The sequence below is a fragment of the Triticum aestivum genome, chromosome 2B (assembly GCF_018294505.1).
Source record: "Triticum aestivum cultivar Chinese Spring chromosome 2B, IWGSC CS RefSeq v2.1, whole genome shotgun sequence".
NCBI lineage: Eukaryota > Viridiplantae > Streptophyta > Magnoliopsida > Poales > Poaceae > Triticum > Triticum aestivum.
The window spans coordinates 129,891,318-129,908,492 of record NC_057798.1 but is presented as its reverse complement, the minus strand read 5'-3'; positions in this window follow the sequence as shown (position 1 = coordinate 129,908,492).

Genomic DNA, 17,175 nt, shown 5'->3' with positions numbered 1-17,175 from the left:
ATCATGCTAAAGCCTCGACTGTTGTTCGTAAGAGCAATGTTAGAACTTATACACCTCCTGAGCAAATCAAAGTTGAACCTAATGTTGCTATTGTTAAAGATCTCTTGTTTGATAATATTGATGGGCATGTTATTTATTTCTGTGATGAAACTGCTAGAATTGCCAAACCTTGTGCTAATGATAAACATAGACCTGTGGTAGGCATGCCTGTTATTTCTGTTAAAATAGGAGATCATTGTTATCATGGCTTATGTGATATGGGTGCTAGTGCTAGTGCAATACCTATTGACTTATACAACGAAACTAAGCACGATATTGCACCTGCTGAGTTAGAAGATATTGATGTCACAATTAAACTTGCCAATAGAGATACTATTTCACCAATGGGAATTGTTAGAGATGTTGAAGTCTTGTGTGGGAAAACTAAATATCCTGCTGATTTTCTTGTTCTTGGCTCCCCACAAGATAGCTTTTGTCCCATTATATTTGGTAGACCCTTCTTGAACACCGTTAATGTTAGGATAGATTGCGAAAAGGATGTAGTTACTATTGGTGTAGGTGATATGTCTCATGAGTTCAACTTTTCTAAATTTCATAGACAACACCGTGAAGAGGAACCATCTAGTAGGGATGAAATTATTGGTCTTGCTTCCATTGCTGTTCCTCCAACTGATCCGTTAGAACAATATTTGCTAGACCATGAAAATGATATGTTTATGAAGGAAAGGGAAGAAATAGATGAAGTGTTCCTTAAACAAGAACCTATGTGAAAGTGCGTTATATCGACTAGAGGGGGGGGGGGTGAATAGGCGATTTTTATGAATTCTTCACTGAGGAATTTGCTGGTGAGGAAATTCCTTAGCGAAGAACTACTTGCAGCGGAATAAGTACTCAAAAGTAAGCATAACAGGATACAAACATAGTCATCATGATGAAATGAAGACTAGCACAGAGTACAGAAAGCGTAAACACAGGATAACAAGATGAAGACAAACAGACTGAAGAAATTGAACTGAGGAATTTGTGAAAGTCTTCAGTCAAAGTCTTCAAGCACAGATATGAACAACATACAACACAGTAATGAGGAAATGAAAGAGTTGAGGAAATAGAACCAGTTAGTTGGTGAAGACAATGATTTGGTAAACCAGTTCCAACTGCTGTCTCAGTTGTACGTCTGGTTGGAGCGGCTGAGTATTTAAACTCGAGGACACGCAGTCCCGGACACCCAGTCTCTGAGCCGCAACTCAGGACACCCAGTCCTCACCATATTCTCCTTGAAATAAGACCACGCAGGCCTCGTCCAATCACTCGTGGTAAGTCTTCAGGTGACTTCCAAACCTTCACAGACTTGGTCACTCGGCGATCCACAATTCCTCTTGGATGCTCTAGACCTTGACGCCTAACCGTCTGGAAGAAGCACAGTCTTCAAAGGTAACAAGCGTCGGATCCACGCAGGATCAATTTCTTCAGTGACGCTCAATCACTTTGGGTTTGTGGGGGTTTGGTTTTGGGATTTTCCTCACTTGATGATTTTCGCTCAAAGTCCTCGGAGGATGGGTTGCTCTCAAATGACAAGTGTCAAGTTCTCTCAGAGCAGCCAACCAACTAGTGGTTGTAGGGGGCGGCTATTTATAGCCTAGGGAGCAGCCCGACATGATAAGACATAAATTCCCTTCAATGATATGACCGTTAGGTGGATAAGATATTTTGGACAGCCGGCGCGCAGCACAACAACGGTCGGAAATTTGACTCTCAAATTCCTCAGGGCTATCATGTTCCTCACTGTGTAGGCAATTCGCACTAGCGAATTCCTAACTCCTCAGTCAGAGCAAATTCCTCAGTGACCAGAAGAACTGCGTCTCTGTCACTGAAGAAATTGGCTGAACTGTATGAGATTTCCAATGGCTTCACTCGAAGGGATTGGTAGGTGTAGGATTTTGAGTTGAGCATCACATGGAAATTTTTCCTTAGTATTTCCTCGACCCCCTTTAACAGTACGGTGTTTCCTATGACTCAAGAAAGAGAAAATGAAACTACGAAAACAAAAGTCTTCACGCTTCATATTCCTCGAATGAATACCAAGTCTTCAAGGTCACACCAATTTTTTCACTTTCAAAGTCTTCAGAAAGTCTTCAGAATATCAAAGTCTTCAGTCGAAGAACTTCATTTTTAGGGGTCGACTTTCTCTATAAATATCAAACTCCTCATAGACTTATAGACCTGTGTACACTCACAAACGCATCAGTTACTTAACCTATAAGTCTTCAATACACCAAAATCACTAAGGGGCACTAGATGCACTTACAATCTCCCCCTTTTTGGTGATTGATGACAACATAGGTTAAGTTTTCAACGGGGATAAACATATGAAGTGTAAATACTGATATTGAGGAATTTGATTGCAAGATATAGAAGAACTCCCCCTGAATATGTGCATAGTGAGGAATTTGCTTTTGAGGCAATGCACATTTGAAGAATTTAATCATGGAGATCTCCCCCTATATCTTGTAATTCATACACGCATTTGATATATAATATGAAGAATTTGAAATGCATGATGAAATATGGTGCCTGATGAGATTCAGCATGCGTGCAATAATATTAACGAGGAATAAGCATGCAGAATAGCACATCAAAAGTATCAGAGCTCAGTGCATCAAAGCATCAGAGCACGACCAAAAGTATCAAGGCACCATCGGATTTAAGATTACAACTCGATCCAATAAAAAGTTTCGGAAGAACGAGAGTTGTAACTTAACAAAACGCCCATAATATAAACCCGCTTGAAGACTAACTCAGATTTCTCCCCCTTTGTCATCAAATGACCAAAAGGATCGAAACTGAGGACTAACGCCCGTGAAGAATTTCAAGTCGATGGAGGAGCGCCAGCGTTGTCAGGGTTGGTCGTTGAAGTAGGGCCTGCCGCAGTGTCGTTCAAATCTTCATGTTCATCAGTTTCACGTGATGAAGAATAAGAACTGGCCACCAGATCAGGAACTTTGACTCTCTTGAATTTCTTCGGAGGTGGTGCAGACCAGTCAAATGCTTCCTGGAGACCCATAGTCTTCAGTTCTTCTGCGGAATATACATGAGTGAGAACAGCCCAGGTGCGGTTGAGGGTTTCATGAAGGTGATACTGATTTTTCTTCACTGCATTATGGGTTGCGGTCATGTTGTGAAGAATTGCAGCAAATTGATGCTTTACCCATTTATGATTGCGATCAACCTTCTGATGAAGACTGAGGAGTAACTCACGGTCAGTCATCACCCTGGGTGCTGTTGCTTGAGGCTTTTGCTTGGCTGATGTATTTGCGGCAGTGTCATGTGTTGCAGAATCGTCATTGGTGGAGTAAGATGTAGCTAGACGGAATTGACCATCCAACGGACGAGTGCCTTCATCGATCACAGCAGCTGCCTTGCCCTTATCATCAGATGATGAAACTGGTCGCTTGAGGACTTCAATGGGCGACAAGTAGCTACCATGGTTCAGAGTGTCAGCCTTGTAATTCAGTGAAGATCTTGCCCTTATGAATCTCATAATCCAAGGTGCATAGGGCTTCATCTCAAAAGGTGACATTGCAACATTAGCCAGAGTCCTCATGAAGAAATCATGGAAGTTGACGGGAATGCCATGAATGATGTTGAAAAGCATGTTCTTCATGATGCCAACGACATCTTCATCATTTGAGTCGTGGCCTTTGATAGGACTCATTGTCTTCGTCAGGATGCGATAGACAGTCCGAGGCACATACAGTAATTCCTTGACGAGGAATTTGGTTCAAGGGGCCTGCCCTGGCTTCAAAGGCTTCATGAGCACTTGCATATAATGATCTGTCAGTTCGCGGTCAAGAGGAAGGACACGAAGCAATTCAGTTGCTGGTGCCTTATAGTGAGTGTTTTCTGTCATCCAATCCAGCACCCATGAATTGACATCTTCAGCATCTCCGGTGATATGCAAAGTGGCATAGAACTGAAGAATGAGTTCTTCATTCCAATCACAGATATCAGTGCAGAAATTCAGTAGTCCTGCATCGTGAATAACTCGGAGGACTGGCTCGAAGCACGACAGTGATTCCATATCCACATGAGGAATATGATCATGATCGAAGATTTTGTCCTTGTCAAAGAGCACTGAGGAATAGAAGTTGGCTTGAGTAGCAGTCCAGAAACGTCTTTTACTTATGTGAGCAGAGTCATATGGATTGTAATCAGTGAAGAACATATGCTCAGAAAAGAAGTCTTCAGCCTTGAATTTTTGCTTGCTCGAGAACGGATTCTTTGGTTTGGGCAGAGGAGTGTCAGTGATTTGCAGCACAACCTCAGGAATCGCGATCTCAGGTGCTTTAGGCTGAGGAATTTCTGGTTCCTCTTCTTGTGTAGTTTGGGGATCAGCAGCAGGTTCTTCAGCACTAGCGGCTAGAATTTCTTCATGAACAGACGATGTGGGATGAGTTTCTTCAGAGCCCATTTGAACAGTTGTAGCCGGGGACTGAGGAATTTGTTGAATAGGAGTGAAGAGAGGAGTATTGGGATGCTGACTTTCCCAAAAGTCATCGTTCATCACTGGTGTAGTGCATTCAATATCCACGTCTTCTTCTTCTTTTTCAATTTCCTCAACACCAGCCTCTTCAGCTGTGAACTAAGGCATAGGTGAGGAAATGACTGGCGTTGAAGGGAATGTTTCCACTTCAATTTCTTCATCAAACTGTTCTGAGGTAGCAACAGAATGATTTTCTTCATCAGATCCGCTTGGGATCTTGTAGTCTTCTCCATAAAGAACAATTTCCTTAGACGACATGGAGGAAATGGGAACGGCATCAATAGGATTTTCAAGCGAGCTGGTCATTGGCTTCATTTTCTTCGCGGCCGAAGAATTTGACGCAGCTGATGCCTTCCTTTTCTTCACTGCAGCTCGCTCTGCAGCCTTGGTCTTCTTCACTTCATAAGTAGAAGGAAGAATTGGAGTTGGTGTTGGCGCGGGAGGAGCTGAGGACTGTGGTTCATTTTCTTCAGGCGCAACTGGTGCAGTTGCCCTGATCTCTTCAGTTTCTTCAGGCGCACCACTAGTGGATGCCCTGGGAATTTCTTCAGCGGCTGGAATGGAGTCATCAGCCCTGGAACTTGTATTTTCATCAGCAGGCTGAAAGTCATCAGCAGTGCTGGCATGTTCTTCAGCAGGCTGAGCAGAGTCTGCAGCCTCAGGATTTTCTTGTTGCGATGGGGCTGCAACAGTTGTCATTTTCTTCGTCAAATTGACGAATCTCACTTTGGCTCCTTGCCAATCAGCATTGTATGCATCGAAATCTTTGCTGAGGGCTTGGATCTCAGATTGAGCCTTGAGAAGTTCTTCAGGTGTCAGTCTGACAATGTTCTTCTTCAGAAGCTTCTCCTTTCTAGCTTGTGCTCTCTTTATCTCACGAGCCTTTTCAAACTTCCATTTCTCTTCAGAGATGAAATGGGTCAGCATATGACTTTGACCAGGAGTCAAAGGCAGATCAGGCATTGGAGTGTTTGGATCCTGATGCCATAAGTCGATGAAGTCGAGGATCTTCTTCGGATCCAAAAGCAGAGGCACAGGTGTTCCTTTGGCTCTGGCGGCCTTTGCTTGTCTGTCTCTGATGATTTCTGCAAGTTCTTCACCAGAAGCCTCGTCATCAGAGGGCACTTGGAAAGCAACCTGTTTCTTTCTTGGACTTGGCCGAGGACCGCTTCCAGCTGTTGCTTTTGTCTTCAGCAGAGTGGGGCCTGATGAGGACATTGGTGCAGCTGAGGAACTAGCTGAGACACCAGAAGCAATTGAGAAACCCTGAGTCCTTTGACATGTAGCCAGATACACAGGAGTTGAGGACTTGGAGAGAGCTGCTGAGGACTTTGGTGGAGCCGCAGTAGTCTGAGGAATTTGCCGTGAGGGCGCAGCTGAGGAACTTGGCCGTGAGGGCGCTGATGGTGAAGCACTTGGCTTGTGAGCAGGCTTCTTCGGCATTGATTTCCTCGGCTTGACCGAGGTCTCAGCGGCAGCAGCAGAATCCTCATTGAATTTCCTCACTGCCTCCTTGGCTTGTCTTGCCAGTTTTGCTTGACGCCTAGCCCATTCTTCAGGAAAGTCCTCACCACGCTTGATGCTGGTGGGATCAGCTACTTGGCCAGGTGCCAATGGAGCTCTTGGGCATGGAGGGTTTAAGGCGAATTTCTTCATGTACTTTGGAGTAACATAACGATATTCCCTCCATTCTCGTGCCCATCTTCGTTCTATCCTCTGAATGCGCACTTTGCGCTGATTCTTGTTTTCTTTGCCAAACTTGGCTTCATCAGGTGTGCAATAATCCTTGTATATTTCATTAGGGATCTCAAAAGCAGTCATGACCTCCGGTTTCTTTCCTCCTTTCTGCAGTCTCTTGCCTTCTGCCATTTTCTTCAGATGAGAAATTTGAACAACAGAACACTCTGAAGAAGTATGCAGTTTTTCTTCGAGGAATGCTGCAAATGAGTTAAGTTGATGAGAACCTAGTGATTCAGCAGCGGACATGAGTACCTGTGAACAGAGTGTAGGTGCGAGGAATTTGGAGAGGTCATATGCGTTCTCAGAAGATTTTCGAAAAGACAAGTTTTGAGGAATTTGACCAGTTGAGCCTTGAGGAATTTCACTAAGCGTTCTTGTCTTAGGTTCCAGAGTTGTACAGATCGAAAATCCGCACAATTGAGGAATCTTGAAGAATTGAGTGCTTAGAGAGATGGATCAAGAGCATACAGTGTGTGAGGTGTTCATATGTGAAGATTTGAAGAATAAAACACCTTTGAAGATTTTCAGAAAAGTTTGAGAATCAAAGTGAGTAATAAAAGTGACTTTTAATTACCCGAACTAAAGAACACGACGAACAGAGATGAACCGTGGTGAAATTCGTCAAGTTAGATCTCCCACGCCCTAACTTGGCAGAGGGAGACAGCTACGGCGGCGGCGGAGTGAAGATTTCCGCAGCCGGCGCGAGTACGACGGCGACGAGGTCGAGGCAGTGAAGCTCTTCCTCACCGACGGCAATGGAGTAGCGGCGGCGCTAGGGTTTGAGGAGAGCTCGAGCGAGAGACAGCGACCGAGCGGAGTAAATGAAGTAAGGAAGGGGAGAGGGGGTATTTATAGCCACGGTAAAAACTGTTCGCCCGAAGATTTTGGGACGAACATGCCCCTGCCCTTTCTTCTTCACGCGACATGTGTCACCCACGTACTGTGCAGATGAGATCGTGTAAGATTGTGGGTGAATAAACTAATGCATCGTGGGATGCGGAACGGTTTGAGCGGTAAAACCGAAAATCTAGATAAGATTTGTTTTAAAATTTCGTTCGCAATTTCTTCAGCTAACAAGGACACAGTGAAGACTTTGAACGAGTTTCAATCAGAACGCACATGAAGAATTTGTGAATAGATTGGGTTGAGTATAGCATAGAGGGGGAAGGGTCCGATCACATTCACTTAGCAGAAATCACAACTTATAGCAATAAGTGAATGCTGTAGAGGACATAAACTCACATATATATATATATATATAGCCAATGAAGAAAAACGACGGAAACAGTGAAGATTTTGCAAAGTTGAAGAATTTGAAAGACTGAAGAATTTCAAAAATGAGGAAAAACTCAAATTGAAGATTTTCAACTTTTGTGGTGGCGTGACCCACCGTATAAGAATGATGATTTCAGACACCGCGTACAATTGTCGTAGGGTTCTGAGAATCAAATTCTTCATTAATTTCTTCACACTTAGAGTGTTATTCTTCATTGATTGAAGAAAAACATTTCTTCATGTGTTGCACATCTAAGTCATCAATTCTGCATAAGGGTTAGGATGTGTGTCCTTTTCAAAGAACATTCGAAGATTCTAAGATATTTAGCTCACACCGCAACTTGCTAAATCTCTTCTCATCCAAGGGCTTAGTGAAGATATCAGCTAGCTGTTCTTCAGTCTTCACATGCTCGATGGAGATGTCGCCCTTCAACACATGATCACGAAGAAAATGATGACGAATCTGGATGTGCTTAGTCTTCGAGTGCTGAACTGGGTTGTGAGCAATCTTGATGGCACTCTCATTGTCGCAGAGGAGAGGCACATTCTTCACGTTGACGCCATAGTCCTTGAGGGTTTGCTTCATCCAAAGCAGTTGAGCACAGCATGAGCCAGCAGCAATGTATTCAGCTTCAGCAGTAGACAGTGATACGCAGTTCTGTTTCTTCGAGGACCAACAGACCAAAGATCGTCCGAGGAAATGACAAGTGCCAGATGTTGACTTGCGGTCCACACGATCACCAGCATAGTCAGAGTCAGAATATCCAATGAGATCAAAAGCAGAGCCCTTGGGGTACCATAATCCTAGTGTTGGTGTGTGAGCTAGATATCGAAGAATATGCTTCACAGCCTTATGGTGTGATTCCTTCGGTGCAGCTTGAAATCGGGCACACATGCAAACACTAAGCATTATATCTGGCCTAGATGCACATAAGTACAATAAGGAACCAATCATGGAGCGGTATACCTTGTGATCGAAGTCAATACCATTTTCATCAGTGCATAGATGGCCATTTGTGGGCATAGGAATTTTGACGCCTTTGCAATCTTGCATGCCGAATTTCCTCAGTACATCTTTGAGGTATTTCTCCTGAGATATGAATATGCCATTGCGCTGCTGACGAATTTGAAGACCTAAGAAGAATTTCAACTCTCCCATCATAGACATTTGATATTCTTCACTCATCATATAGGCAAATTCATCACTATAACGTTGGTTAGTACAGCCAAAGATAATATCATCAACATATATTTGGCACACAAACAGTTCACCATCATATGATTTAGTAAAAAGAGTAGGGTCGAGTGAACCGGGTGTGAAGCCATTCTTCACGAAGAATTCCTTCAATGTATCATACCACGCCCGAGGGGCTTGCTTGAGGCCATAGAGGGCCTTATTGAGTCTGAAGACTTTGTCAGGATTCTTTGGATCTTCAAAACCTGGGGGTTGAGCAACATATACTTCTTCCTCAAGCTTACCATTGAGGAATGCACTTTTCACATCCATTTGATATAAGATGATATCATGATGGTTAGCGTAAGCAAGTAATATGCGAATAGCCTCAAGTCTAGCAACAGGTGCAAAAGTTTCATCGAAATCAATTCCTTCAACCTGTGTGTAGCCTTGAGCTACTAGTCGTGCCTTATTCCTCACCACAAGGCCATTTTCATCTTGCTTGTTGCGGTAGATCCACTTTGTGCCAATGATATTATGCTTGCGAGGATCTGGGCGATTGACCAATTCCCAGACATTGTTCAGCTCGAACTGATGTAATTCTTCTTGCATAGCCTGAATCCACTCCGGCTCCAGAAATGCTTCATCTACCTTAGTGGGCTCTGTGATAGAGACAAAAGCATAGTGCCCACAAAAGTTAGATAAATGTGAGGCTTTTGAGCGTGTGAGAGGACCTGGTGCGCTAATGTCATCGATGATCTTCTCCACTTGCACTTCTTTTGCAACGCGTGGATGAGTTGGTTGTCGCTGAGGATTTTGATCAGCATTTTCTTCAGCACCATTTTCCTCATCTTGTTCTTCAGGTGCATCAGCTCGACGTTCTTCATGAACAGGAATGAATTCTTCAGCAGATTCTTCAGTCGGAATGACATCCTCAGTTGCCTTGAGCTTGATAGCATCCTCAGGTGCTGGTTCATCTAACACAGAAGGTAGGTGCTCTCTTTGCGAGCCATTAGTTTCATCGAACCGCACATCTACAGTGTCAACAATCTTGTGAAGAACAATGTTGAAGACTCTGTAGGTGTGCGAGTCCTTTCCGTAACCAAGCATAAAACCTTCATGTGCTTTCGGTGCAAATTTAGAGTTGTGGTGAGGATCTCTAATCCAACATTTAGCACCGAAGACTTTGAAATAACTCACATTGGGTTTCTTGTCAGTGAGGAGTTCATAGGCAGTCTTCTTGAAGAATTTGTGAAGATATACTCTGTTGATGATGTGGCAAGCAGTATCAATTGCATCAATCCAAAAACGCTGAGGCGTTTTGTATTCATCAAGCATAGTGCGAGCCATCTCAACAAGAGTTCTGTTCTTGCGCTCCACGACGCCATTCTGCTGAGGAGTATAGGGAGCAGATAACTCATGAGTAATACCAAGTTCATCAAGATATGCATCAAGACCGGAATTCTTGAACTCAGTTCCATTGTCACTTCTGATATGCTTGATCTTCACACCAAAGTTGGTTGAAGCCCTCGAGGAAAATCGTTTGAAGACTTCCTGCACTTCATGTTTGTAAGTAACAATGTGTACCCATGTATATCGAGAATAATCATCAACAATGACAAAACCATATAGAGATGCATCATTAGTGACTGCTGAATAATGATTAGGTCCGAAGAGGTCCATGTGAAGCAATTCGAATGGACGGGTAGTGGTCATGATAGTCTTCGCTGGATGCTTGGCCTTGGTCATTTTTCCGGCTTCACATGCTCCGCATAAGTGATCCTTGAGGAATTTGACATTCTCAATGCCAATGACATGCTTCTTCTTCGCAAGCGTGTTCAAATTCCTCATGCCTGCATGACCAAGTCGTCGATGCCATAGCCAGCCTTCTGAAGCTTTTGCAAGTAGACATACGGCTGGTTGTGGTCCTGTAGAGAAATCAACAATATACAGATCTCCTCTCCTAAAGCCTTCGAAGACTTTGGAATTGTCAGCTTCCATAATCACAACACAGCGATATTTGCCAAAGACAACAACCATATCAAGATCACAAAGCATTGAGACTGACATGAGATTGTATCCTAAGGACTCAACAAGCATGACTTTGTCCATGTGCTTATCCTTAGAGATAGCAACCTTACCAAGACCCAATACCTGACTTTTGCCTTTGTCAGCAAAGATGATATGCTTCAGAGGTGACGGTGATAAGGGAGCATCCATCAATAGATTCTTGTCACCAGTCATGTGATTTGTACATCCACTATCGAGGACCCATTCAGTGGTTTTGGGTTGATCATCCTGCAGATGAATTAGTGTAGCTTACAATCTCATATGCTTCATCAGTGAAGAATATGATATCAAGTTCATCAGATGAATTTCATCAAGCAGTAAACAGATATAGCAGTATGAGGACGTGTGAAATGAAAGTTCATTTCATCATGATTCGCCTGCGTCCCTTCAGGCATTTTTGTCAGGTCCCCAGCAAATTCTTCAGACGTTAGAGCACGTCTGGAGACCTGACCCTGCAGAAGAGATTAGTTCTTTTTCTTCACCACCCACATCTGGAGGGGTGGCAAAGAGTTCATCATTCTGCGAGCACCATGTGAGAAAGGTGGCAAAGATGCCAAACCATTTCGCTTCACATAAGAGGGGTTAGGGTAAGCATATGAATAAGCAGAGTAATTCTTCGAGGACTTATGAACATAATGGTTTGAAGAATAATGCACATATTCATAGCCCTTAGCTCTACCCTGCGAGACAGAGTTGTTAGCACGATGATAATCATATGAGGACTTTGATCCAGTTGAGGAATTTGATCCATATGAAGAATTTGGTCCATATGAAGAATTTGATCTGGGGTTCCTGTTCTTCACAGGTGGTGTCATGAGGACATTCACCTGAAGACTTTCAACACAACTTTTGGGAACCCAGATTTTCTTCATAGGGGAACCGTTCCTGCAGTTAGTGCCAACATATCTAGCAAATACTTCACCATTCTGATTTTTGAACAGTTTATAGTTGGAGTCAAATGACTCATCAGAAGAATGAGGAGATTCACATGTAAAGCCAGATAAGTTAGATGGATCAACTGGAGGTCCCTTTGCAGCAACCCATGAGGTTTTGGGGTACTGCTCAGGCTTCCAATATGTTCCATCAGCATTGAGTTTCCTCTCAAAGGCAATACCCTCTTTCCTAGGGTTTCTGTTGAGGATCTGCTTTTTGAGCACATCACAAAGTGTCTGATGCCCTTTGAGGCTTTTGTACATGCCTGTCATGTACAATTCCTTCAGCCCTGCATTGTCAGTGATACTAGCAATGTCCTCATGTGAGGAATTAGTGATAGCAGAGGCAGATGAAGAATTTGTAACAGTTGAAGCATTTGAACATTCAGGTGAAGAATTAGCAGATTCACGTTCAATGCACTTTAAGCATGGAGGAACAAATTCTTCCTGAGAAGTGCTGATTTGTTGAGCTAGTAATGAATCACGCTCCTTCAGAAGATCTTCATAACACACTCTTAGCTTTTCAAGATCTTCCTTTCTTTGAAGAGATTCAAGAGAAAGCTTCTCGTGATCAGTCAAGAGAGTATTATGTTGATCTTGAAGGGCGTCAAGCTTGGAGTGAATTCTCTGAAGACATTCACCCAATGCTTTTGACTGATCCATTTCTTTTCGCAACATATTATCACTCTTTTCTAGCATATCTTGAGTTTGTTCTAAAACCGTTTGTTGTTTAGTGGCCACACAAATAAGTTTGGTATAGCAGGATTCAATATCATCATCAGATTCATCATTGTCAGATTCATCATTATCAGATTCATTATCACAAGACTCGGATGAGGAGCATTCGGTTACCTCAGCACCGTTTGCCATGAGACAAGATGCAGAAGATGATGATTCTGGCTCGAAAGTCATCGTTTTGAGAGATTCCTTGAAGTCCTCAAACCAGGGATCATGACGAGTTCGATGACCTTCATAGACATCAGAGATTCGGTCCCAGATGAGCTTCGAATTGCCAAGATGCATAATTCGCCCGAATTGATCTCTGGATAGGCAGGAGCAGATGATATCCTTCGCTACGATGTCAAGTCGAGTGTACTTGCGAATATCATCAGCATTCGCCATCTTGCATAGATCAGTAAGACCAATCTCAGTGACGGTCCACAGCTCGCTGTTCTTAGCCATGAGGCGCTTCCTCATCATGGCCTTCCACTTGGGATAGTCATGACCGTCAAAGATAGGGCATGTCACTTTCTTCATACCTGTGGTCGACATAACTAAAACTCCAGGCGGTTAAACCAAAATCACACAGAACAAGGGAGTACCTTGCTCTGATACCAATTGAAAATGCGTTATATCGACTAGAGGGGGGGTGAATAGGCGATTTTTATGAATTCTTCACTGAGGAATTTGCTAGTGAGGAAATTCCTTAGCGAAGAACTACTTGCAGCGGAATAAGTACTTAGAAGTAAACATAACAGGATACAAACATAGTCATCATGATGAAATGAAGACTAGCACAGAGTACAGAAAGCGTAAACACATGATAACAAGATGAAGACAAACAGACTGAAGAAATTGAACTGAGGAATTTGTGAAAGTCTTCAGTCAAAGTCTTCAAGCACAGATATGAACAACATACAACACAGTAATGAGGAAATGAAAGAGTTGAGGAAATAGAACCAGTTAGTTAGTGAAGACAATGATTTGGTAAACCAGTTCCAACTACTGTCTCAGTTGTACGTCTGGTTGGAGCGGCTGAGTATTTAAACTCGAGGACACGCAGTCCCGGACACCCAGTCTCTGAGCCGCAACTCAGGACACCCAGTCCTCACCGTATTCTCCTTGAACTAAGACCACGCAGGCCTCGTCCAATCACTCGTGGTAAGTCTTCAGGTGACTTCCAAACCTTCACAGACTTGGTCACTCAGCGATCCACAATTCCTCTTGGATGCTCTAGACCTTGACGCCTAACCGTCTGGAAGAAGCACAGTCTTCAAAGGTAACAAGCGTCGGATCCACGCAGGATCAATTTCTTCAGTGATGCTCAATCACTTTGGGTTTGTGGGGGTTTAGTTTTGGGATTTTCCTCACTTGATGATTTTCGCTCAAAGTCCTCGGAGGATGGGTTGCTCTCAAATGACAAGTGTCAAGTTCTCTCGGAGCAGCCAACCAACTAGTGGTTGTAGGGGGCGGCTATTTATAGCCTAGGGAGCAGCCCGACATGATAAGACATAAATGCCCTTCAATGATATGACCGTTAGGTGGATAAGATATTTTGGACAGCCGGCGCGCAGCACAGCAACGGTCGAAAATTTGACTCTCAAATTCCTCAGGGCTATCATGTTCCTCACTGTGTAGGCAATTCGCACTAGCGAATTCCTAACTCCTCAGTCAGAGCAAATTCCTCAGTGACCAGAAGAACTGCGTCTCTGTCACTGAAGAAATTGATTGAACTGTATGAGATTTCCAATGGTTTCACTCGAAGGGATTGGTAGGTGTAGGATTTTGAGTTGAGCATCACATGGAAATTTTTCCTTAGTATTTCCTCGACCCCCTTTAACAGTACGGTGTTTCCTATGACTCAAGAAAGAGAAAATGAAACTACGAAAACAAAAGTCTTCACGCTTCATGTTCCTCGAATGAATACCAAGTCTTCAAGGTCACACCAATTTCTTCACTTTCAAAGTCTTCAGAAAGTCTTCAGAATATCAAAGTCTTTAGTCGAAGAACTTCATTTTTAGGGGTCGACTTTCTCTGTAAATATCAAACTCCTCATAGACTTATAGACCTGTGTACCTCACAAACGCATCAGTTACTTAACCTATAAGTCTTCAATACACCAAAATCACTAAGGGGCACTAGATGCACTTACACTATGCTGAAACATAATCTTCCCGTTGAAATTCTTGGGGATCCCCCTCCACCCAAGGGTGATCCCGTGTTTGAACTCAAACCCTTAGCTGATAATCTTAAGTATGCTTATCTTGATGAAAAAGAAATATATCCTGTTATTATTAGTGCTAACCTTTCAGAGAAAGAAGAAGAAAGATTATTGAAAACTCTGAAGAAGCACCGAGCTGCTATTGGATACACTTTGGATGATCTTAATGGCATTAGTCCCACATTATGCCAACACAAAATTTTAGTGGAGAAAGATGCCAAACCAGTTAGACATCCTCAAAGACTATTAAATCCCAAAATGAAGGAAGTATTAAGAAAGGAGATACTAAAGCTCCTTGAGGCAGGTATTATTTATCCTGTTGCTGATAGTGAATGGGTAAGCCCTATCCATTATGTCCCTAAAAAGGGAGGTATTACCATTGTTCCTAATGATAAAGATGAATTGATTCCTCAAAGAATTATTACAGGTTATAGGATGGTAATTGATTTCCGTAAGTTAAATAAAGCCACTAAGAAGGATCATTACCCTTTACCTTTTATTGATCAAATGCTATAAAGGCTATCCAAACACACACATTTTTGCTTTCTAGATGGTTATTATGGCTTCTCTCACATACCTGTTTCAGCGGGGGATCAATCTAAAACTACTTTTACTTGCCCTTTTGGTACTTTTGCTTATAGACGTATGCCTTTTGGTTTATGTAATGCACCTGCTACCTTTCAAAGATGCATGATGGCTATAATTTTTTGATTTTTGTGAAAAGATTTGTGAGCTATTCATGGATGACTTCTCCGTCTATGGATCCTCTTTTGATGATTGTTTGAGCAACCTTGATCGAGTTTTGCAGCAAAGCGAAGACACTAGTCTCGTCCTGAATTGGGAAAAGTGTCACTTATATGGTTAATGTGTTGGAAATATGCCCTAGAGGCAATAATAAAATGGTTATTATTATATTTCTTTGTTCATGATGATTGTCTATTATTCATGCTATAACTGTGTTATCCGGAAATCGTAATACACGTGTGAATACGTAGACCACAACAAGTCCCTAGTGAGCCTCTAGTTGACTAGCTCGTTGATCAACAGATAGTCATGGTTTCCTGACTATGGGCATTGGATGTCATTGATAACGGGATCACATCATTAGGAGAATGATGTGATGGACAAGACCCAATCCTAAGCATAGCTCAAAGATCGTGTAGTTCGTTTAGTTAGAGCTTTTCCAATTGTCGAGTATCATTTCCTTAGACCATGAGATTGTGCAACTCCCGGATACCGTAGGAGTTCTTTGGGTGTGCCAAACGTCACAACGTAACTGGGTGACTATAAAGGTGCACTACGGGTATCTCCGAAAGTGTCTGTTGGGTTGGCACGAATCGAGACTGGGATTTGTCACTCCGTATGACGGAGAGGTATCTCTGGGCCCACTCGGTAATGCATCATCATATGTCTGGTCACGGGATCATGCATTATGGTACGAGTAAAGTGAATTGCCGATAACGAGACTAAATGAGGTATTGGGATACCGACGATCGAGTCTCGGGCAAGTAACGTACCGATTGACAAAGGGAATTGTATACGGGGTTAATTGAATCCTCGACATCGTGGTTCATCCGATGAGATCATTGAGGAGCATGTGGGAGCCAACATGGGTATCCATATCCCGCTGTTGGTTATTGACTGGAGAGGCGTCTCGGTCATGTCTGCATGTCTCCCGAACCCGTAGGGTCTACACACTTAAGGTTCGATGACGCTAGGGTTGTAGAGATATGAATGTGCAGAAACCCGAAAGTTGTTCGGAGTCCCGGATGAGATCCTGGACGTCACGAGGAGTTCCGGAATGGTCCAGAGGTGAAGAATTATATATAGGAAGTGCTGTTTCGACCATCGGGAAAGTTTCGGGGGTCACCGGTATTGTACCAGGACCACCGGAAGGGTCCCGGGGGTCCACCGGGTGGGGCCACCTATCTCGGAGGGCCCTGTGGGCTGAAGTGGGGAGGGGACCAGCCCCTGGTGGGCTGGTGTGCCCCCCCCCTTGCCCCCCGCGCCTAGGGTTGGGAACCCTAGGGGAGGGGGCGCCTCCACTTGCCTTGGGGGGCAAGGCCCCCCCCTTAGGAGATCCCATCTCCTAGGGCCGGTGCCCCCCTGGGGACCCTATATAAAGAGGGGGGAGGGAGGGCAGCCGCACTCTTGCCCCTGGCGCCTCCCTTCCCCCTTGCTACACCTCTCCCTCCCGCAGACGCTTGGCGAAGCCCTGCCGGATCCCTGCTGCATCCACCACCACGCCGTCGTGCTGCTGGATCTTCATCAACCTCTCCTTTCCCCTTGCTGGATCAAGAAGGAGGAGACGTCATGCTGACCGTACGTGTGTTGAACACGGAGGTGCCGTCCGTTCGGCGCTAGGATCTCCGGTGATTTGGATCACGACGAGTACGACTCCCTCAACCCCGTTCTCTTGAACGCTTCCGCTCGTGATCTACAAGGGTATGCAGATGCACTCCTCTCTCTCGTTGCTGGATGAACTCGTAGATTGATCTTGGTG